The sequence below is a fragment of the Varanus komodoensis genome, unplaced genomic scaffold (assembly GCF_004798865.1).
Source record: "Varanus komodoensis strain SLA01 unplaced genomic scaffold, ASM479886v1 scaffold3, whole genome shotgun sequence".
Taxonomy (NCBI): Eukaryota; Metazoa; Chordata; class Lepidosauria; order Squamata; family Varanidae; genus Varanus; species Varanus komodoensis.
Window position 1 is genome coordinate 61,000,703 of NW_025335761.1, and position 23,577 is coordinate 61,024,279.

The 23,577-nt window shown below is 50.3% G+C and overlaps 1 protein-coding gene across 3 annotated transcripts in view; it reads right to left on the bottom strand.

Moving 5' to 3' along the window:
* DAAM1 (dishevelled associated activator of morphogenesis 1) overlaps positions 1 to 22,793 on the bottom strand; it is a 189,719-nt gene extending 166,926 nt beyond the window's left edge. Inside the window, exon 1 of one of the 3 annotated variants that reach the window (XM_044436533.1) lies at positions 22,620 to 22,793. The gene's annotated coding sequence lies outside the window, so the exon portion shown is untranslated. Of the gene's footprint in view, positions 1 to 15,573; positions 16,009 to 22,619 lie in introns of those variants that run through there. The other 2 variants (XM_044436535.1, XM_044436534.1) reach the window with 2 other exon arrangements.
* Between the last annotated feature and the right edge of the window lie 784 nt (positions 22,794 to 23,577).

The window sequence follows — 23,577 nt, forward strand, 5'->3', positions numbered from 1 at the left end:
CTTGCAAATGTGTTGGATTACAACTCCCAGAATTCCTGGAACTGCCCATGCTGGCTACAGCTGATGGGAGTTAAAGTCCAAAACACGTGGAGCGTTCCAGGTTATGGAAGGCTGCCAAATTATTCTAGAGTTTGTACATTCTACCATAAAAATACTTCTTTGTCAGAGGTGGGGGTGACAAAGCACAATTCTGAGCATGTTTGCGTTCACTGGTTCTTATTAGCCAATTCACTCTTTTCTGATGCTCTTGTGTTTATTCAGAACAGGTTTTCCAAACAGTAAAGCTCTTTTATTAAGCACCACTAAATACTGGAACAGCTGAGGCAAGTGCTTTGGAACAATTTCCACTGGCCTGAATCAACTGATATCCAATTTAGCACGTGGACTCACACATAGTAAACAAATCTCATAATAATATTTCATGCTGTATAAATATCTGTAAAGGTTCTATTCTCTGCACAGCCCAAACAAGAATGGAATTTTTCTGAGTCAGGGAGAGGGATTTAGTAGGGGTACAATCTTACACATATTTAGACAGAAAAAAGTCCAAGTCCCAAGAGTCTGCAACTGAAACACAGAAACAAAGTGAGTCAGAAGGGGCCTCCTGGGCCATCTAGTCTGACCCTCGGCTCCAGCCAGCTCCGCAGACTGCTGACTAGAATTCGCTAGGCAAGTTTAGAGAGAAGGAAGCCTTTGCTGCGGCATGTTATGAGTTGTATGGAGTACAGGGAGTTGTACCTTAAAGATGAAGTCTATGCCCCCTAGACATTGGGGGAATGCATAAATAACGCTAAGTGAGATTGTGGAGGTGGAGCGACGAAGAAGCTAAGCATTGGAGAAGTGTGTGCCGGCAGGGAATAAAGCAAGCATAGAGACAACCAATCAGAGTGCTGCTGAAGCAACTCATCAGTTGCTAGGCAGAACAGGCCAGAAAAAACATAGAAACATAGAAAACAGAGCGAGTCAGAAGGGGTCTCCTGCGCCATCTAGTCTGACCTCCGGCACCAGCCGGCTCCGCTCACGACATGCCCACCATGTGGACGTCCAGCCTACCCTTGAACACTCTCGCCAATGGGGCCTCAACGACCTCCCGTGGAAGCCCATTCTACACCCTGGGGGTCCTGACTGTCAGGAAGTGCTTCCTGGCATCCAAATGGAACCTTGGCTCCCTGAGCTTTACTCCATTGGACCGCATCCTGCCTTCCTCTGCAGGGGAGAACAGGTCTCTACCCACCTCCGTGTGACACCCCCTCACAGACCTGCATGTCGCCAACAGATCCCCTCGGAGTCTCCTCTTCTCCAGGCTGAAGAGACCCAGTTCCCTCAGTCTCACCTCATTCGGCATCCCCTGCAAACCGGCCACCAACCTTGTGGCCCTGCGCTGCACTGACTGAAAGTGGAGGCTAGAGTGTCTGCTGCCACCACACTCGATGGCAGAAAGGCAGAAACCATGCAGTAACATGGCAACTGTAGGTAATGACAAGCAACGGTGAAGCGCAGAAACCTTAGAACACGCTGTTGGTTCTCTGTCGGGATTCCCAGTAAGCAAACAGTCAGTGCTACACCATGCTTGCTGGATTCACATGTAATGACAAGTACTTCCCGCGGATTTCTACCTCCGAGGATGTAGGCAGAGTTCAGACCTCAGAGGTCGGTATCTCCACTTGGATTTTCTCCATTGTACTTTTCCAAGGTCTGTCACAAGCTTGAAAAAGGACTGAGGAAGGAGACCAGGTGTGCCGGTGCACAGAGAAGCCAAGATTCATTGGGGGACTCAGAGGCCGGTCTAACAGTAGAATTTTGAAAGGACAGCAGGGATGCAAAAGTCACCTCCATCTTTTCTCCCCTCCTCCTGGCAACAGCTCAGGTCGTCTTAGCATAAAGCTGAACCCTGAGTGTGGCTTAATGTGGCATTCAAACAGAGTCAACCTTTCAGTTGCAAATATTTGCAAGTCTTGCAATAAATTCTAGCAAGGCTATCTGAGAACACATATTTCATTTGCATTACGTTTTAATCAAAACTAATAATGCAGTGCAAGGGAGTGTACTTCCTAGAGATAACCCCCTGGCGGTTATCAGAACAGGTGTGATTTCAGATTTGACTGGACTGGTGTCCTTTCCAGTTGCCCCAACTTACCTGTATTTTGTTTATTCCGCATACTGCTGATTAACATTATGAAACAGGACATTTCTAAAAGTGGGGGAATTCATGGAAAATTCCATCCCACATCACTAGCTGAAGGACTTTGGCCCTCTCTCTAAGTCCTGGAACAGGCTGGGAGTCCATCCCATCCAGATACATACTCAGCCAAAGAGACTGAGTTCTAATGCTTTGCCAGGAAATTCAGACAAATTTCGGAGCGGCAGCTTTTGATCTGGTGTAGCCAATGCAACGTGGAGTCCTGCAGCATCCTGAAGACTATTGTATTTAGCACCTCAGAAATGTTACTAGTCCCAAGGGCACTGCTGCAGACCCGAATTACGTGATCCTAAGTTGACAAATATACACACAGATGCAATACGCAAGCAGGACCTGTGACGAAGTGCCACAGCGTGTAGGACTCTGGTTCAGGGCTGGCATCCCGCCCTTTTCCATGTTACTCCCTTTCATTCCCTCGCCCAGTAGTTTTTCATTCTCCTACAACCACGAGTCAGCATACTCAGTCTTCTTTGGCTTTTTAATTATTTGCCGGGGGGCGGGGGCAGTCCTCCTCCCTATGGGTTTTTTTGCCCCTCCGTAAAGATTTGTTTGTGCTTCTACAAAACTTGGGGTTTCTCCAACTCTTCCCCCTGGAAGTTTGAAATGGTTGCCATTTATTTCATTGATATTCCACCTTTCTTCTAAAAAGTGGTACTCAGTGCAGCTACTGGTCTTCGGCAAGGGGCGGCATAGAAATGTTATAATAATAATAATAATAATAATAATTAAAAAAGTGCACCCCTTATACATCTTATGCACATACATACAGAGCTACAGGTGTATGTTACAAGCTTGGAGCAGCGGTCCTTTGTTCAAAGAAAACTGGGATGCAGGGGCAGAAAATAAAAGGATTTCTTGAGGGAAAAGGCAAGGCAGGTTTTAGTGAATAAATCACCGCAGCAAAACTCTGCGCAGAGTAGACCAATGCTTACAAAAGTGCCAGAATGCCCATGGACTAGTGCGTGGAAACTACATCACTCATCAGCTGCAGACAGCGCAAAGTGAATGTTTCTTTCTTTCTTTTCTGCAGACGCAAGTTTAGCCGCCTCCGGTGCTTCTTTTGGCAGAACAACAGGGTACAAATCAGAGCAATACCTAAATGTGTACTGGATAGTCATAATTCTTTAAAAATTAATAACTATTTGCCATAGACCTTGTTTTGTATGTTTTACTGTGTTTTATTGTTGTTTTTAATGTGGAATATGTTACGGTTTTTATTATGTTCTATTGTGTCTCTATCTTGAGGTGCTGTGGCACAACTGGGCGGCATCCAAATGTTTTAAGTAAATAAATAATCTTGCAAACCCCACATGATGCCATGTGACTGCAGTGTATTTCGAGTAGAAAGAGCAGCTTTCCCCTAGAAAAGCATCTTTCCCACAAGCCAGGACCACAGAACACGCTACACACGAGCCAAGCACGCAACACGAGCATCAGCCCTCTGAGGCAACTGGGCAGGGATGGTTTAACTGGGGTTCTCCACTGAGCAGGGGGCTGGACCTGATGGCCCTCTGGCCCCTTCCAACTCAACTACTCTATGGTTCTGTCACTACACTCAGCTAGAACGCCCTGCGTCAGGGTCTGTTCTTGTACGTTCTGGGTGCCTTCCAGAAGATGCAAGGGATTTACTACAGTTGGGATAACTAAAAGGTGGCAAGAACTTAATAGATTCTGTTGAAACCGAGCCGTGAAAGCTGCCTCGTGCTGAATGCCAGCTGTTTTACCTACCGAATTGAACCTTCTTCCTTCTGAGCTCAGGTGGATGATGGCCAAGCTAGGCCAAAGAAGTTGCTTCTGCTATTCAAGGAGAGCCGAATGGCTACCAGCTAGAGAGCGGCTCTTCTTACGAAACACAGTTTATACCGCTTGCTGCCGCAAGATGTGGTCGCGCCCATGAGCGCAGAAGACTTTAAAAGGAGACTTGGGAACCGCATCGAGCTCTTTGAGTTTATTTTGTGGCTTGCTGCTGAGGGGGCTTGCAGGCACTCACTCACCACACACCATCTGCCACCGCTGCCCATGGGCACACCTTGCCACTGGCCACCCACTGCCGCCGCCTATGGGCACCTGCGTGCAGCTCTCAAACATCTGCCATTAACCGTGTGTGGCTCAGCCACCGAGCAAGTCTGGCCATCCCTGGTATATACTAAGCCTCCAGGGCTGCTGCTGCTGCTGGTGACGTGCCATCAAGCCATCTCCAACTCACGGCCATCCGAAGGAACCTATCCATGACAGCCCTGCTCAGCTCTTGCACACTCAACGCTGTGGGCTTGCAAGACCAAATAAGACCAAATGTGCAGGACGAAGAAGAGATGGAGTCCGTCCATCTCTTCTTTGGTGGTCTTTTTCTTCTTCCACCTTTGACCTTCCTAGTATGAGGGTCTCCTCCAAGGATTCCTGCCTTCTCATGATCTGTCCAACAGAAAACAACCTCAGTTTTGTCATTTTCATTTCCAGGGAAAGTTCTGGTTTAATTGATCTGAGGACCCTCTGGTTTGTCTTTTTCTCAGCCCAGGGTATTCACAAAGCTCTCCTCTAGCACCATGTTTCAAATCCATCCATTTTCCTCCTCCCAGCCTTCTTCACTGTCCAGCTTTCACAATCACACACAGTGATTGGAATACAATGGAGTGCATGATCTTGACCTTGGTCTCCAGTGAAACACAGGATAAATGGGGAATAATCTTGCTTTCTGCTCCTGCTTGTTGACTTTTCAGGACTACCTTTACAATACATAAAGGGATGGACTTTGGTCTTCTTCTGGGGAGGAGGGCAAAATGGCAAGTCTTGGCATTACCTAATGCACCCATCTGCATCTTGGTGTCCTCAAGTCTGACAAGTTTAGCTGGGGATAATGGGAGCTGTAGTTCAACACATGTGGCAAGCACCATTTTCTGAAATGTGAAGTGCAGGGGAGGGAATGTGGAAAATATTGCCCCAATATGATTTTTCCCATTCTTCTACCCTTAAATCCTCCAGAATCCCCTAGAAAAATTGGGGAAATCCCCCCCCCCACTTTTTTCAGGCTTTCACCTCTTTTGCCACTGTGTCAAAACCACACACCTAAGCAAGCAAAATGGTTATAATGAGATACTTGCTTGGGCAAGCTACAATAGCTGCAAGCTCATGACAACCCGTGTCAACCTTCATCAGGGTAATGACTCCTAGAGAGATGTGGCCGCCCAAGGTACAGCAAGTCCAGCTGTCATAAAAGGACAAACAAAAACCCCTTTGGCTTGCAGAATATATACACGGGATCAGGCACTGGAGTCGGACAACACTTTCTGTTTAGTTTTCAGATCCAAACACTGGCATATATGGGCACCTGGTATGTAAATCACATACACAGGCATCCACATTTGAAATGCCACATAGCACAAACAGAATTCTCTCTCTCTCTCTCTCTCTCTCTCTCTCTCTCTCTCTCTCTCTCTCTCACACACACACACACACACACACACACACACACACACACACACACACACAATCTTCAGGGATTAGGGAAGTTTAAGTCAATCTCTGTATTGTTTACCAGAGTCCCAAACAGACAAAATCAGCCTTCCATATTCAAATCTTTGCCGCGGCTTAAGAAAGGCGATATTGCTGATTAACCCTTAAGCATCCGTTGGGAATGCTAAGTTTTGGAAAAGGTTTTTTTTTTTTTTTTAAAGATGGCTTAGTCTGCTCAGAGCCAGACAATGAAGGATGAAATTGAAGAAAGGAGCAAACATATGAAGGGTTAGCGTTCTGCCAACTTATCCATAAGCTGAGAGGGTTTTTTGAAGGGGGAGGAAGAGAATTTGTTGCTGCGATGTGCCAAGTGGCCTCTGACTTAGGGCAATCCCATGAATGAGCGCCCTTCAGAGCGCCCTGTCCATGACAGCCCCTCTTAGCTCTTCCAAGTTCAGGGCTGCGGCTTCCTTGATGGAGTCCGTCCAGCTCTCATTCGGTCTTCCGTTTCTCCTCCTGCCTTCAACTTTCCCCAGTGGGACGGTCTTCTCCAGGGAGTCTTCTGTGATGTGTCCAAAGTAGGACAGCCTCAGTTTTGTCATTTTTGCTGCCAGGGTCAGTTCTGGCTCCGCTTGATCTCGGACCCACTTGTTAGTCTTTTTGCTGGTCCAGGGCAGCCTTCCCCAACGCTGTGCCCTCCAGGCAAGTTTGGACTGCAACACCCAGGAGTCCCAGTCAATGGCCCTGCTGGATGGGAATCCTGGGAGTTGTGGTCCAAATGTGTCTGAAGGCCACGGGGCTGGGGAAGGCTGGTCCAGGGTATTCACAACGCTCTCCTCCAATACCATCCCTTCTCCTCCTGACAGCTTTCCTCACTATTCAGCTTTCACACCCACAGATAGTGATCGGGAATACTAGGCTGATGTATCTTCACCAAAAAACAAAGCAAAAATAAAACAAGTCCCCCTCCAGAAACTGGCAACCCCATTTAGCATGGGATGGGTCAGGTCAGGCGACAATCAGGTCAACTGGCCAGTGTATTCGGCCACAAGAAAATAAGATGAGCCAAGGGGCGAGTCCATGCTGGCAGCACGGCCAAGCAGCTAACCCTAGTCCAGGGGTCAGCGACCCGCGGCTCCGGAGCCGCATGTGGCTCTTTCATCCCTCTGCTGCGGCTCCGTCGCTCAAAATATGCGTCACAACCGCCAATGTGCGACACCTGCCGGCACGTGGTTTATTGAGCTTTTCAACCCCCAGCAGGCCAACCATGGATAAATCCAAGAAAAGAAAAGTTTCAGAAGAAAACAAAACATTTAATGGTACGTGGGCAGATTCATTTGCTTTCACTGCTGATGAGGCTGGTTTACCAATATGCTTAATATGTGGTGAGAAATTGGCAAACAACAAAAAGTTGAATGTTGCAAGACATTTCCAGAATAAACACGCAGCCTTTGCTGAAAAATATCCGGATGGAGATGAGAGAAAAAAAGCCATTTCGGAACTGATGCGGAAGGTTGATCTGAGCAAAAATCATTTCAAGAAGTGGATGAAGTCTGCAAATTCAGCTACATACGCTAGTTTCGTGGCCGCTCAGGAAATAGTCAGGCACGGGAAGCCGTTCACAGATGGAGATTATATAAAAGCATCATTCATTGATTTCATAAATGCAACACGCTATAGTTTTTTTTATACACAGCGTAAAAGTAAAAAACGGTATTTGCAGTGTTATCTTCATTTTTGATGTCAAAAGTGTTTTGTGGCTCCCGGTGTTTTCTTTTCTGTGGGAAACGGGTCCAAATGGCTCTTTGAGTGTTTAAGGTTGCCGACCCCTGCCCTAGGACATGAGTCCCACCGTACCACCCCACCCATTTTCCAGAGCAGCTAGAGCACATGGTGCCCCTGGAGCCATCAAGACAATTAGTCACGGATAGCCGGCTACTAGTCCAATTCCCTTTTAAAAGCAGCCGATTTGGTGGCCATCACTAAACCCCACGGAAGGGAATTCCAGGCTTTCAATGTTGTGTGGCGTGAAGAAGCCCTTCCTCTGTATCTCCTGTGATGCCCGGCTTGGTTTGGCCCTGGTTTCTATTATTACAGGAAGGAGAAAAATCGCTCTACCCACACACATTTCAGATACCTCTATCATGTCTCTCTGCAGTCACCTGTTTTCTAAGCAAAACAGCCCAGTTGCTGCAGCGGCTCCATGCGGGGGAACTGTTTCGGTCCCCTGATCCTTTTAGTTGCCCTTCTCTGCACTTGTTCCAACTCAATAATGCTCTTCTTCAGGTGTGGCAACCAGAATGGTACAAATAATTCTGAGTACAGTCACACCAACGCTTGTTACAAAGGGAATATGATCTTGGCAGTTTTATTTGTGCATGTCATGAGCGGAGCCGGCTGGTGCCGGGGGTCAGACTAGATGGCCTGGGAGACCCCTTCTGACTCGCTCTGTTTCTATGTTTCTATGAATAAGATCTTGGCAGTTTTATTTATTTATTTATTTATTATTTATTAAAACATTTTTATGCCGCCCCATTTGCCGAAGCCTCGGGGCGGCTTACAACAATAAGTTAAAATAATTATAATATAAATAAAAAATATAAACATTAAATTAAAAATACAAAAATACAGTATAAAATAAGCCGCCCTGGCCAGATAAAATCCAATAATATTAACAGTTAAAATGCCACTTGAATAAAAAGATCTTCGCCTGGCGCCGAAAAACAAATAATGACGGTGCCAGGCGGACCTCTCTGGGGAGCGCGTTCCATAACTTAGGCGCCACCGCAGAGAAAGCCCTCCTCCGAGTACCCACCCTCCTAATTTCTTTCACGGAGGGTTCCCGGTTGTCGGTTCTTTTCCAGTTATGCTCAACATGGAGTTTGCCTTTTCACGGTGGCAACGCGCTGGGTCACCGCTTTCATTGAGCTGCCCCCTATGAGCCCAAGGGCTCTTTCTTGGTCCCCTACCGCCAGTTCAGACATTTGGGGGAATTATGTATTCATACACACCGCTGGCTTAATTTTAAGAGGATGGTAGAAGATTTTTCTCTGCTCTGGATTAAAGAAACAGTTTTAGCACAAAGATGGCTCATCTGAGGAAGCATTTCTGAGCGAACCAGCAGATATACTTCGCTAGTAGGAGGAAAGCTTGGCATGCAGAGGGCCGCAGAGATATTCCCAGCTAATTGAACAAAAACTTTCCTGAGCCAGAATTCAGCTTTGGGCCTCAGGCATGTTCAGAAAAATCCACAGGGCGTACCTATCCATTTCGTTTTAACTTACAAAGCAAGGGAACTCCAGGTCCATTTGCTCAACAAACAGAGTGCCTTGGTGGAAGAGAGAATCTTGGTGCTTTATGCATTTATCGTCCATGTAAGAATAAGTTTCGATGCAAGCAAAAGTCTTGGTCTCACCCTCTCTTTCTCAGCCCCATCAAAGACTAATGAGCTGTACTTCACATTATAATAGCCCAAGGCAAATTTTAAAAATCTCATCACATCACATCCATGATCTCGATACCCCTTTACAACAGCTCTGCAGAGCGGGACAGTACTGTCCCCATATAACCAGCGGGTCAGGGTGGTGTGGTGCAGTGGTTAGAGTGTTGGATTGGGAACCCAGGAGATCTGGGCTTTAGTCCCCGCTCAGCCACAAAACTCAGAATGTCAGCCTAACCTACCTCACAGGGTTGTTGTTGTGAGGATAAAACAGAGCTATTTAAGCTGGCTTGGGTTCCTCCCAAGAGGAAGGAAAATGGGATAAAGCAATGTGACAAACCACCACCAACACAGAACTGGAAGGGTGCTCGAGCAGAAGGAAAAGAAAATTTGCTAGCGGCCTCATCACGAGCACCCAGCCAATGCAGCATCTCTCAGCCTTCCCTCGTGAACACCCCTGTAAACCGGCTCTTACATCAAGATCAGCTGGCACCCCTCTTCTTGCTGTCCCCTCAAACTCAAAACACACCTCTTTAGGCTCTCAAACAAAATGGTCCATTTTAGAAAAGTGCAAGAAACTGGTTTGTTTTCAACCAGAATTTGCTCTGCTCACACCCTGCAGACTTTGAGCAGAATCTGCAGTCAAAGCTCCCATATTTCTGAGCTTGCAAGTCAATCCCTGGAACAAAACATGCATGTGAAAAAAATGGACACATTTCAAAACTGTGTGTGGAAAGAAGGTGCGCGTTTCAAAAATATGCACAAGCTTGCTTTAATGAAGAGTGCCAGAAGAATATAGATATTTGAAAAAAAATGCGCTAAGTGTTTGGAATGCATGCCAAAATATGCATGAATTTTGGGGCAAAAGGGAAAGCAACGCTTCCATCCAATTGCAGATATAAATGAGGATGACATTTGAGGTGGTATTCAGAAACTCTGACAAGCTCACGTCTGCCGATTCTCCCCTTTCCTGGTGGATGAGGGATATATTTTAGGAAATATTTTAGGCTTAGAGACCATGCAGAGGGAGAAGTCAGGTGATCGTAACGCATCACTCAGTGAGCCCTGCTGTGGATTGCCTAGCACATTCCTTCGCGGAGATAAGCAGCAAGAAGCCGCTTGCCCCTCAGCACACACGATTAGGGAAACTTTTCACCTCTCGCGCTGTGGGGGAGAAGCGCAGCTCACGCCAGGGTGCGTTACATCCCCTTCCTCTGGGCCTAGAGAAAGATCTCAAGAGGCAGGGATGGCTCTTCTGGAAAGACGGGCTTGCCATAAAGAGCACCGTGGATTGCATCCGCATCGCCGCAGCCAAGCCAGGCTCAGCCTTTCATTTTACAGAGTGCGTTTCCCATAAATGCTCGAAGCATTTTGCACACCCCACCTCGGCGACGCTTGCAACACTGAGGAAGGGGCTCATCTTCTACGGACGCACCATGGACAGTCCTGGGAAACCCCGTGTAAGCTGCGAGAAGCCAAGAATGGCTTCTTTAAACCATCCAAGTGAATTTCTCGCCAGATTTAATTTTCGGACCAGGACTTCAGGGCTCACAGATCATTCATTCATATTCATTCATTCATTCATTCATTCATTCAAAACATTTTTATGCCGCCCCCATCACAATGAAGCCTCGGGGAGGCTCACAACAGAAACAAATACATAAATACATAAATAATAACCATATAACAATAAAAAAATTACATAAACCCCCCCCGTGCATCTCGGCTTAAAATTTAAAATCCTATAAATACAGATAATTTAACAATTAAAATAAGTTTTAAATAAAAAGGTCTTAGCCTGGCGCCGAAAAACAAATAACGACGGCGCCAGGCGGACCTCTCTGGGGAGCGCATTCCATAGATGAGGCGCCACTGCAGAGAAAGCCCTCCTCCGGGTACTCACCCTCCTAATATCATTCACGGAGGGTTCCCGGAGAAGGGCATCTGTTGCTGATCTCAAGGGGCGGGAGGGCATATATGGATGCAAGAGTTCCTTTAGATATCCAGGTCCCATGCTGTTTAGGGCTTTATAGGTAAGCACCAGCTCTTCCAGCTCGGCAATGGTCAAGAACCCTCCGAGGTGCCGCTCGGCCCATGCACAAGGCATCAGGCTGGGGGACAAAGGGTTAAAACCTCCCAGATGAAGAAATTCACCCGGAGCATCCAATGCCAGTGCAGCCAACCCACAGCGCTCGCAAGGGCTTTCCCAGCCTCCCCAAAGCCAAGGCTCGTGCAGGTTCTTCAGTCCCCTTCCCTGGGAGGTCCTGGGAGGTTGCTACAACGCTCTGAAATCCAAAATGCCCGCATGCTGCGGCCATGCGCAGCCGCCGGTCTTGTGGCAGCGCCGTTGTGGTTTTGTCCGGGACTCAATCCGTTTTGCCACCAGTGGCGCTGCCCGACGTGACACCTACATGGTCCATTTGCAGCTCACGCGAAGGCGCAGGGAGAGTGAGGAAAGCAGCAACCGAGCGGCCCAGAATCGTACAGGATGCGGAGAGAGTTTGCAAGCAGGCATCTTGCTGCTTTTCTCACAATACTAGAACCCAAAGGGGTCATCCCGCAAAGCGGATGCAGGAAATTCGGGACAGATTAAAGAAAGAGTTCCTCGTTCCGTGCATCAGTGATGGAATCCTTGTTCCCGTGAGGCTACTTTTATATTGTTATTTATTCTATGTTAATTTTATATTGTTATTTTTGTATTTTATCGTATTTTATTTTGCGTTGTGAGCTGCCCCTTCGGCAAGGGGCGGCATAGAAATGTTTTAATAAATAAATAAATAAATAAATAAAAATATTGACGGCTCCATGCTCTGTGACGGTTCCGCGATCACAATTTTGCTTTAAAGGGAACCCGTTGGGCGACTGGCTGTGGAGCAGAATGACAGGTTTCGCCACATTTGAGCAACATGGTGGGCTCGGTGGGGGGATCCGAGAGCTGGGGGGGGGGCTGCGCTCAGGGTGTGGGAGCGCGTGTGATGCCACCACTGCTTTTTGCACCCACCCGCTCGCACACCCTTGGCACACACGCCCGGCTCTCACGCCTTCCTTCAGCGTGTGTGTCCCGCCCTTGAGCTTTATTGCCACGTCCACCCACTGGAAAGCTGCAACCTGAAAAAGCAGCTGAGGCCGTTCTCCGGAGAGCAGCACCGACGGGTTCCTGGAGCGTTGTGATTAGATATAATTATTGCCTGCGATATATAATATAATATGTATATGCATTACATTAGATTAGAAAAATTGCATCCATATCCCACCTTTGTCCCTCCTGCAAGGAACCCAAAGGTGCTTACAAGGATCTCCTGCTCTCGATTTTATCTTCACAACAACCCTGTGAGGTAGGCTAGGCTGAGAGGGAGGGGCCAACCCAGTGGACAGCTGCACTGGAAAGCAAAGGGCATAGCTGGAGAGTGGGGAATGGTCCTACGGAGCCCCTGCTGAAGGGGCCACAATTTGCCACTCTTCCTGCACTGCGGCCTGAGGAAGGGGCGGCCCCTCATCTCGAGGGAGGGCTGGCCCTGGTCCGCAGGGCAACCAGGTGTAGAGGCCAAACCCTGGATATTAGCCAGCCATGATGGCCGGTTAGGGAACGGAAAGGAAAGGGCTCATTCCAGCCAGGCTGATTCTGGCAGGATTTGGCCATGGCCAAAACAAGAGGTGATGGCAGCTGGAAGTTGCTTTGTTCCTTACAGGGGCAGGAAAACTTGGGAGAGGAAGAGTCACATCACGCGGGGAAAAAGGACAGGAAAAAGGAAGATGCTATAGAACGGCGGTTTGGGGAGGCATCTTTGCAATGCTTCTCCCACCTTGCTGTGGACCTCCAGGCTGAGCAAGAGTTTTGACACAGCATCTCCCACATGCAAACTGCAACCACATCCGTCACAGCAGCGCTTGGGATGGAACCAGGCTGATACAGAACAGATATTTTAAAATGTTGTGGAATAACACTTCAACACACAGCTCCAGAAGCTAATTCATCAAGTCTTTCAGCAGGAATGCAATTTCTCTCCCAAACACGGCAGGCTTAATTGCTCCAGCTAAATCTGGTCCAATTATACCGTGGTAAGGTCTGATCTGTAGCAAGGGCAATATGGCACGCTAAATCATGGAAATTAAAGCAGAAACCCAGGAATATTTCAAAATCCTCATTTACACAAGACAGTTCCGGAACTTCACCCAGGGGGTTTGCAAAACTAAGCACAGAACGTTTTCTTGCTGCTTGAAATGGGCTGCTGGGGGATGAGCAGAAGAACACTTGTAGCAAATGAGATTTTTAGAATTTTTGTGCAATTTGGACAGTTTATTTTTGTTCTCAGTTTTGTTATGCAAGATAAGGCTTAACAGTTACTTTAAGAAATTCCCAGGGTAAGGACAGAATGCAGAGCCGTTTGCTTTCTCCTGTCCTTTGTATTTCTCCTTTACTCTTTTTCTGGCGAGGTTTCTAAGCCACCCTTCACCAACCTGGTACCCTTTGGATATGATGGGTCACAACTCCAAGCATTTTCTCATCCAGCATGTAAACACTCACCAGTTGGAAATAAATGTGCTTCATAGAGAGGGCTCATCAGTGATCTGGCTCTTGTCCATTCCTGGGACCTAATTAGTGCTGGTTTTAACTTTTAAACCTCTCAAAAACTTGGGGCCAGGTTACATGAAAGATGGCATTGCTCCACACACTCTTACCCAAAACAATTATCTTTTTCAAAGATCCTGCTCCGCAAGTCCCTCCTAAATGAGGTAAGCAGCCTTCTTGGTGTTGGCACCCAGTAGTCACACAACTTCCCCAGACTGTCTCACTTGGCACCATCTTTTCGGCCTTTTCAGTGCCTGATAAAGTCCTTTTTCTTCTCCAAGGCTTTATATGCAATGAGTGTATCAAACACACACAATCTAGGTTCCCGCTGTGTGAGGGATACTTTCGTTTGTGAACAGAACAGCTCAATGGTTGTATATTGAGCAAGGAGGGGGAGGAGTTTTATGCTGCACTTCAGCGTGTGATTTTTCAGTCATTATTCTGTATGCTCGTTTTGCTTTTGAAATTCTGCTTTGTAAGCCACCCAGGGAACTGGTGCAGAGTGGAACTCATCCAGATCAACACCCTCTTCGTCATGTTCCATGCCTGGTGAACTAAAGAGGAGTCCCACCGGATGGGACCAAGGGCCTTTTCCACACAATGGGGACAAACTGCAAGCGGGGCGGGAGAGCGACAGCCCCTTCCTGAACACGCTCCCAGAAACAGGTGCCTGCAGGTAAAGTGCTTCTGATACCGCAGGGACCACAAAGCCATCATGACGCGCAGCCTCCAAGCGCCTCCGTGAATCTGCCAAATTGGTGGCCATCTTGCATTCCCTAATTATGTGCGGCGTGAAGTTGTCCGGCCTTGTCTCTGTCCATAATCCCCTACCAATCAGCTCCCTGGGATGACTCTAAGATGGGTCATCCCGGGGAGTTGAGGGCTGGAGGAGATCATGTCTCCTTTTCTCCTTCCTGGATACCTCTGCCTTGTTTCCCCTCACTCGCCTTTTCCCGCAGCTCCAGATTGGCCATTTTTCCTGGATAGGAGAACTGCTCTAGCCCCTTGATTATTTTAATGCATTAATCGAGAGTCTTGTTTAAAAACATTGAGTTCGGATGTATTTCATGAACCCTAATGCTTGGGATGCAGATGAGAGTAGGTCAGGCTGAGAGTCTGTCACGGGCCCAAAGTCACCCATCTTTGTAGAACCCAGACTGCCCGAATCCCAATCCGGTGCTCTCAACCACAACCCCACCCTGGCTGTCCATGCCAAGTACCGGGAACATGGGACAGCCCTAAACCACTCTGCCAAGAGATGCAGAGCTCAGCAAAACGGGCTAGAAGCACCTGCTGGATGTCCATAACCTTAAGATACTACCTGCCAGATGGCCGAACTGGGCAGGAAGACAAGATGGAGGGCCCTTTTAGGTCTAAATGGTCAGGACTGGGAAGGTTGAAGGTTTCCTGAAACAAAGACCAAGGCCATGAGTCCTTGACCTTCACACTGCACAATTTCAAAATGTGGACAGGAAGCAGTGCCCCAAGAATCTCAGCTTCTACTGATATTTTTTTTTAAAGGCAAGGTTCTAGCCCTTAAGATGAGGACCAAAATGTGCAGGGCAGATTTCCAGTGTAGAGAGTGAGGTGTTTCCTCACCCCACCCACTTTTAACTTTGTGGGTTACAGGGAAAAGACAACACAGAGAACCAGTCTGGAGGATCACGGGGGTGGAGAAAGAAATCGAAGGGAGAACCTATGAATCCCTAACCACTCTGGGAAGGCTTACAGGACCGAGACAGCAGGGGAGTCGCACGTAAACAACCCCTGCAGGAAGCTTTCTACTGAATTCTACTGAATCCCTTTAACATCTCCAGTAGCTGAGTCAGGAGGGAGAGATGGGGCGGGAGAAGAGAGAAAGTGACAGGCCGGGGAAAACAAGCAAGAATGCAAACATAAACCTAACCTACTTACGAGATGCAAAGTAGGTTTCTGGGACCCAAACAGCCACAGCATGCGCTTCTGTCCAATCACCTACGCGAGGCTTGTATACACAGTGGCAGAGCAGTGGGTATCCTGGAAACAGGGCTGGCTGAAAACGAGACAGAAGCTCCCAAGGTGTTGCGCTCTGTCTGCGGTGCGTTCGGAGTCGTCAAGGTCTCCCGGAGAATGCAGGGAGCTGCACGGTTTCATGGTGACAGCAGCCTTCCCCAACCTGTTGCCCCCCAGGTGCTGGCTAGGAAAGGTGGGAATCGCAGTGCAACACATCCAGAAGGTGGCTGGCTGGGGAAGAACGGCTTACGGAGTTACTGATCCCAAGGGAAAAAATGCAGCAGAGTCAAGAGTCCCCTAGTTTATTGATTTATTTATTTAAAACATTTCTATGCCGCCCCCATCGCAACAAAGCCTCGGGGCGGCTCACAACAAAAGCAAAAACAAACAAAATCATACAAAAATTTATACACTAAAAATATTAAAACCCGGTACATCTCGGCTTAATTTTTTAAAAAAATCCTACAGAATAAATTAACACTTAAAATAAGTTTTAAATAAAAAGGTCTTAGCCTGGCGCCGAAAAACGAATAAAGACGGCGCCAGGGGGACCTCTCTGGGGAGCGCATTCCATAGGTGGGGCGCCACTGCAGAGAAAGTTAACAGTGGCCTCCTGTATGCTTTGGAACTTGCATCTGTTATGGGTTCTTCCGTCCTATCCCACTCCCTCTTGTAAGCAATGGGGGGGGGGTTAAGCAGCCCTCCCTGCTCCATTTCATCCTCACAACAACTCCCTGGAGTAGATTAGGCTGAAAATCCATGACAGTGGCCGAGTGGCATCTAGAACCGGGATCTCCCATTCCCAGCCCAACCCTGCATCACGCTAGCTCTCGACTGTTGCCCACTCAGAAACAAAACCCGCCTTTCCCCTCGTTTAAGTCAATATACCAAGTGCTCCTTGAGCCGATAAGCAATGGCTTTGGGCCAAGTCTCTCCTGCCCTCTCCCAGTCCCCAGGGTCCGGCGACAATTCACATCCAGGGCTGCTGGTCCTTTGGAACAGAGACGGCACGAGAAGGGCCAGCTCGTTCGCCATTCTCGTGGAGCGAAGAGCTGGAAAGTAGGAGGAGCAATCTTCTCAAGATTAAGCAGTAGGACTGAGGGAGGGCTTGGCTTCTGGCCATCCGGGAAAACCGAGTGCAAGCACAGAAGACTCACAATGCCAAATGCTGCACATAACGCACATCACAAAGACCGCAACATAATACAAGAACTCGACTGCAGTCACCAAGCCGAGCCCAAAGCATGCGCTACTCCATATCAGTTACTATGAATGAATTAATGGATAAAGCCGTGAAGTCAATTGCCCAGGGATATTTACCATGTTTCCCCGAAAATAAGACCTAACTGGAAAATATGCCCTAGCATGATTTTCAGAATGCTTGTAATATAAGCCCTACCCCCAAAATAAGCCCTAGTTAAGATCATCAGCCAGACAAATGGGGAAACACTGTAGTACTTCCATTGCAACACACGACAGATGTATTGAATTATAAAATAATAATGTTAATATATAATTAAATATAAATAAATATTAACATTAATACTTAAAATAAATGAGAATATACATTATAATTAAGTATTTGTAAATACCGAAGTGGGTGCCTTTGGATGAGAGGTAAACGCCTATGCAAACAGATGAACGCAAGAGTTATTGCCAAATGACCCATCAGAGTACAGACACAACACATGAATAACGTCAATATGCTACAGACGTACTTAATGCATGCATGAAAAATGCAAGATGGGAGCAAAAAGAAAGAACTATTCCATCGAGTACAAGAAAGGAATCATGGAGGACTCTCGGGGCGAGAATCTTACGGTTTTCATAAGAAAAAATAAGGCATCATCTGAAAATAGGCCCTAATGCGCTTTTGGGGCAAAAATTAATATAAGACCTGGTCTTATTTTTGGGGAAACAAGGTACAGCTGCCTTCCTCAATCCCAGGCCAATCACCACGCCATTTCCCCTCTTTGAGACATTTGTACAAACACACCACCACACACAAGATGGCATGCCCTCACACATGATTCGCACCCAGGTCTGCATCCACGCCCGTGAGGAGCTGTGGCATAAAGGGCCATTTCTCATCCCTGCAGAAGAGAATCATTTGAAACTTGGAAAGTAGCTGCTCCATTTCGCCCCCGCTGCCTTCCCCGATGAACCTCACCGGTCTCCAGGAGAGAAAAGCTACCTCATTTTCAGGGATGAGGGAAGGAAGATGCAGTGCAGTCTCCCACAAACGCTGAAAACACAAGCAACGACAGGACAGGCCATGTGTCATTTCAAAGGCAGCCTCTGATCTTGGAGGCTAGCTAAAAAAAGACTCCGGGAGCATCACTTGCTAAGAAGGGAACGATCACACACCTGTGAGTTCTGGGCCTGACCCAGCAAGATGCTGTGCACATAGCTGGCATTTTTCCTCTGCTGTTCTGCCCCCAGATGTTTGATGTACAGGCCAACACCAGGAAAGGCATGTGAGAACATGGCTTGCGGAGCAGAACGTGCAGGTACCGCTTCCGTCTGGCGCATGTGTATGGCTGCATCGGAGAGCTCAAAGTCATTTAACTTTGCAGGGCAAGGACCAACATGCAGAGAAAGGGGTGGCTGGAGATCAGCTGCACTCCCCACAAACCCCCTTCCCCAAAACCTCAGACTGCATCTAGGGGTTGCTCTGGAACAGTATTAATCAGAGCATCAGGTTGGCACTGAGCACCATTCCGGGAAGAAAGATGGAATGTAGATTAAATAGGTAGGCTTGTCTCCAATGTGCCCAGGAAATGTGCCACCCTTAGCCCCCTATTCACTCCTTGGAAAAGCTCTAGCAGAGGACTCCAAGATGTGGCAGTGGGAATGTAACCTTTAGATGCTGAACTAGATTGGCTGCTGGCCTGGTGCGGCAAGCTCTCCTACCATCTGGACCAGCCCTAGGCAATAAAAGCCCAATCTCAAGCGCTTCTCTCAAGAAACCCACTGGTGCTTCAGAGAACCGAGTTTTAGACTGTGTAAGCCCAGGCAGTGGAGAAGCAGCAGCCTTCCAGACATGGCTGGATGACAACCCCCATCATCCATGCCCACAGAGTGCTCCAGAGCCATTCACGCACACATACGCAGGCCGTTCGCCTTCACAGCCACCATCTGCACCAGCCCATTCCTTCGGAGTGCAAAACACAATCCTTTTAGAACGGAGGAACTGCTCGTGTCGGACCAGCCCACTGACTGGCTGGTTGCATCTGGTACTCTTTGCTGGACCAACAGTGATTCTTCCGGGACAGCCTTTCTCAAGTAGGGGTCCTCAAGGAGGTTTGGACAGCAATTCCTGACCTTCTTGACACAATTCAAGCCAGCCTGAGAACAACAGGATGGGAAGCGCTTGGAGGGATAACTCCAGAGGGATGACCCAGGACTTCAGCACTCTGGTTTTCCACCCCTGGCATCATGCAGTTCAAGAAAGCGTTTATTTGGGGAGCTGGCTCCTGCCAGGAGTGTTGAACTGGCCTCCAAAGGCCAAGCTCAAGTTGTGATGGGCCTTTGAGCTCAACAGCACACCACCCATCTTGGCCTGGCTCTTCATACAGGTCTGGGAGTTATCCTTATGTAATGCACAGGATGATCCAACATGAAAGAGACAATGCAGGTTTTTCCCTTCATCTTCTAAGATAAGGATATTACTGATTACCAACATCTTGGATGAGTGACATATCCACATGTATTCCAGGTTAAAGAACACACACACAAGAGCACACCTTGCAGGTTGGACATCGGTTGGGGATCGTTTAGAGCAAAGATTGGGGTGGGGGGAGGTACTGAAACGTAGAATCAAGTCCGAAGCAGCTCACCCTAAGCAAGCCCTGCCCCAGAACAAAGTGGGAAGGACAGAAATATTCGACAACACAATGATGTGTTCTCCTTTTTTTGTAGGAATGTTTGGAAACTTTTAAGGGTGGATTTGCTTAGCTTCTCCAAGCCTTCACATCTCTAGTATCCCCCCTACAAAATTATTCTCACCCGACAGTTAGGACCCCGAGGGCGTGGAATGGGCTTCCACGAGAGGTCACTGAGGCCCCATCGGTGAGGGTGTTCAAAGATAGGCTGGATGTGCACATGGTGGGCATGTCTTGAGTGGAGCCGGCTGGAGCTGGGGGTCAGACTAGATGGCCTGGGAGACCCCTTTTGACTTGTCCTATGTTTGCAGACCCCCAAACCTCAGGTGCTGCTTCTGGAGATCTTTGACATGGAAATGCCAAGGTCTGCACCCAGGACGTTCTGGATGTTGTTGGCAACACTGAGCTATGGGCAACCCTGTACCCAGGAAGAGTGCACTCTGCATACATTTGCACAACCCCCCTGTACAACAGGCACTGCAAACCCACCAGCAGGGACCTACACATGGAAGGCATGACAGGAGCAGAGCTGGCTGGAGCCAGGGGTCAGACTAGATGGCCTGGGAGACCCCTTCTGACTTGCCCTATGTTTCTGCACTGCTTCCGCCTGTGCCCAAAAGTGGGCTCAGCCAGGTGCTCAGCATAAGCTTCACCTTCTGCCTGTCTGCAGAACAGCAATTCCATCTCTTTCACAATTCATCTCCAGGAGTTGCTTCTGACAGTCTCAGCCACCACCCAGGGCTTGGACACCCCCGGCATTTAAGGTCTTGTGCAAGAACAAAGCGATTGAAATAAGCAGTCGGTCCTTAGCAACAAGTGCTGATGAGCCACTTTGTCAGCATGGAGTCAGCACGGAAAAAGGAGGGGAGTGGGAAACACCCTCTGGGATTAGTGGGTTTGATGCCTGCCTGCACACCTTCCCTTCCCACAGACAATCCAAAAAGGAACAGGTACCCAAACCTGAAGGCTTCCTTCTTCACGCTCGCAGGGAACCCACCCACAGCCGCTGCTAGGAAAGCCGTCAGCCCCCTTGGCACAAAGCCCCGTCAACTCCCTTTCCTCCAATTCTGCCCTTCCAGATGTCCACCCCAACCCTCCGCGAACACTCCTCCATGGGGAAGACGAAACCGAAGCCGACTGGGAAGGGTAGCTAGCCCACGATGAGAAAATAAAAGGCAGCAAGAGGACCTCCATTGCACAGGGACAGATCTGACGCCCGTCCCCGGAGCAATTGGAAAACGAGCCACCACCAACCACACCCTCCCAGTTACCAGGCAAAGGTTGGTGGTGGTGCAAAGCCGGCTCTGCTAGCAAAAAGCAAAAAACCAGCCATAATTCCAACAGCATGAGTAACCATAGCAACAGGGTTGCCAATGCCTCTTCCTTCTCCTGTTGCAGACCTTCCAAACCGTTCAACTACGAGGAGGTTTTATGACTGCTGCAAAAGCACAGAATGCCATGCACGTCGCCTCTGACACCCAGGAGAAAAAGAAAGAGAACTGCATGCAAAGGAGAGTCGCTCCTCGCCCAGATGGAGAGCATTCGCTTTCGCCCACGTCACGGGAGCCATTGTGCAAGGCGCCCAGTCTCGCATCCCCCGAAAGCGCAAGCAAGGGCCACCCAGCGGATCCACGGCCACGTTCGGCAGGCATGGAAAGAGGCACGTCCCCAAACTCTCGGGCTGGGGAGAGAGATGGGGACCAGGTGCCCGGAAGAACCACCTTCCTTTCTGCATCCTCTGCAGAGGAAGCCTGGGTCAGCCGGCATTTTCCCCTGGGAACACAGGTTTCCAGAGCGGAGCAGCCGAATTGGTTGCTGCCCTTTGCCAAAACGCGGGCCCAGCGGAAGGCGCTGCGCCCCTCCCGCCTGGCAAATATACAACCAGATTTTTGTTGCTGGTTTTTTCTGAGTGGGCAGACGGCACACTCGGATGGCTCCGAAGAGACGCGGGAGCCTCGCCGCCGTTTGCGAATGGTGCTGAGAGGTGCATTGAAAGGCGCAGGCTCCGCCTCGCGGCTGGGCACCCCGAAGGGCGCATCGCCTTCGGCTCCCGCAGCTGCCCGGGACGCGCGTCTCAGACCCGGGCGGGCGCAAGTGACCCGGGCAGGCGGCTTTGCGGTGCCGCTTGCAAGAAGACGGCTGAACTTCCACGGGGAGGAAGAAGGGCCCCGATCCCGGAGAAGATCCGCGTCCATGCGCGTGTCACTGCGGTATTGTTCGCCCCCTGGGTGCTCGCGCACGCCTGGCTGTTCAAGAGCCTTCCCTCTTAGCCGGCTGAGCCAGACTTGCTCTTTCCTGGTTTTTCCCGGGGCACCTTTGACGGGGCGGGGGGCATTTTAACGCCCCCCCCCCGAAGGGCAACTTGCACAGGGGGCGGTCCGGGTTTTCAAGGCAATCCCTTCCTCCCCCCGCTACGCACACACATAGCCCTTTCCTCCACGATCTCATTCAAACAAGAGAAAGTCTGCAGCCGAAACGAAGCGGAGGAAGCCCCTCGCCGCCTCCCCCTCCCCGATTCTGTCCCTTTTGTTAGAGAAGACCCAGCCTTGCCGCTCGCTCCTCGCGCAAACCGCATCGGGGAGCCGCACGATGCCGGGGAGCGGGGCGGAGGGGAGCCCGGCCGCCGGCCATTCCCACCCGTGGAGCGAATCCAACGTGCACGCAGAGCCCGGAGAGAACGAGCCCTCCTTCCCCGCAGCAGGGAAAGGAGTTGCAAAGTTTCGCCCCCCCCCCCCCCCGCTCCCGCACACCTTCCTCCCTCTTTCTCTCTGCAAGCCAAGCCCCGGCCCCTGGGCCCCCACCCGGGCACACCGCGAGCAGTTCGGTTCCGCCCCGAGAGGCTCCCGTGCCCCCCCTCCATCCAGGGGATCCCCCTCCAGCAACCAAAATTAACAAGCCAGCCGGACGTTTACCTATCCCTCCTCCCCCTCCGGAAGGTAACTTCGCTTCCTCCACCATCGCGCGCCGAACAATCGCGGCGCGGCGCAGCGCAGCCCGGCCGAGCCCGCAGCGGGGAGGCGGCCCGCTCCCTCCCCGCCTCGGGTTCCGCACCGATCGCCGCTCCCCGGGCGCGGGCAGCCTTACCTGCAGCCTCCGCGCATCCTGCAGCCGCCGCCGCCAGCTTCCCCGCAGCCCCGCACGGCCGTCCCAGCGCCCGCGTCCTCGCGCCGCCCGTGCCGGCAGCAGCGGCGGCGGCGGCGGCGGCGACTCGCTCCAGCCAGGCTGCCGTGCTGCTGCTGCCGCCCGTCCGCCCGCTCGCCCGCCTGCCTTACGAGCCCGCAGGTGACATCATCCCCTTTTGGCCTGATAGGATGGGAGGCGCGGCCGGGACGACGTCAGGGAGGCTCGCGCTGATAAAGCTCCCCGGGCCGGCCGTCGCCCGGCGCGCCGCTGGGACATGGAGTCCGGGCCGGGAGCCTCGCCGCGGCAGCGCTCCCGAAAGGACTACGTTTCCCAGGAAGCTCGGCGCGCTGCCGCGCTCCCCCTCCCCGCCCCCTCCCCGCTTTCCTTCGAGGCACCGGCTGCCGCGCGCTGGCTTGCCCCGCGCGGCTGAGTGGAGCGCGGCGTGCGCGGGGAGCGCCGCGGGCCGGTGCTCTTGGGGGGGTCCTGCCCCTGCCTGCGGAGCGAGCGAGGCCCAGTGCGGCGGGGGGCGCCACCCGGGCACAGAAGGGCAGCGCGATCCTCCCGCCGCCCCGCACCCGCGGACTCGAGGGCAGTCGCTTCCTTCCGAGGCAACGCACTCGGGATCGGGCCGCGCGCCTTGGAAACGGTGCTCTGCTTCAGGCGGAGGCATGATCCAGCTGTGGACTTTTGTGATGGAGCTGCGTCAGTGTGATTGCATTCTATTTATAGCTCCCTTTCTTCTTGTAAGGAACCCAAGATGATTTATGCAGTCCTCCGTGCCATCTATCTGCACAACAGCCCTGTGAGGTAGGTCAGGCTGAGAGCCAGTGAGGGGCCCAAAGTCACCCAGGGAACCCAGAGTAGAATCCTGATCTCCAGGCTTCCCAGGCTAGCACTCTGCACAGCACTGTCTCTCACT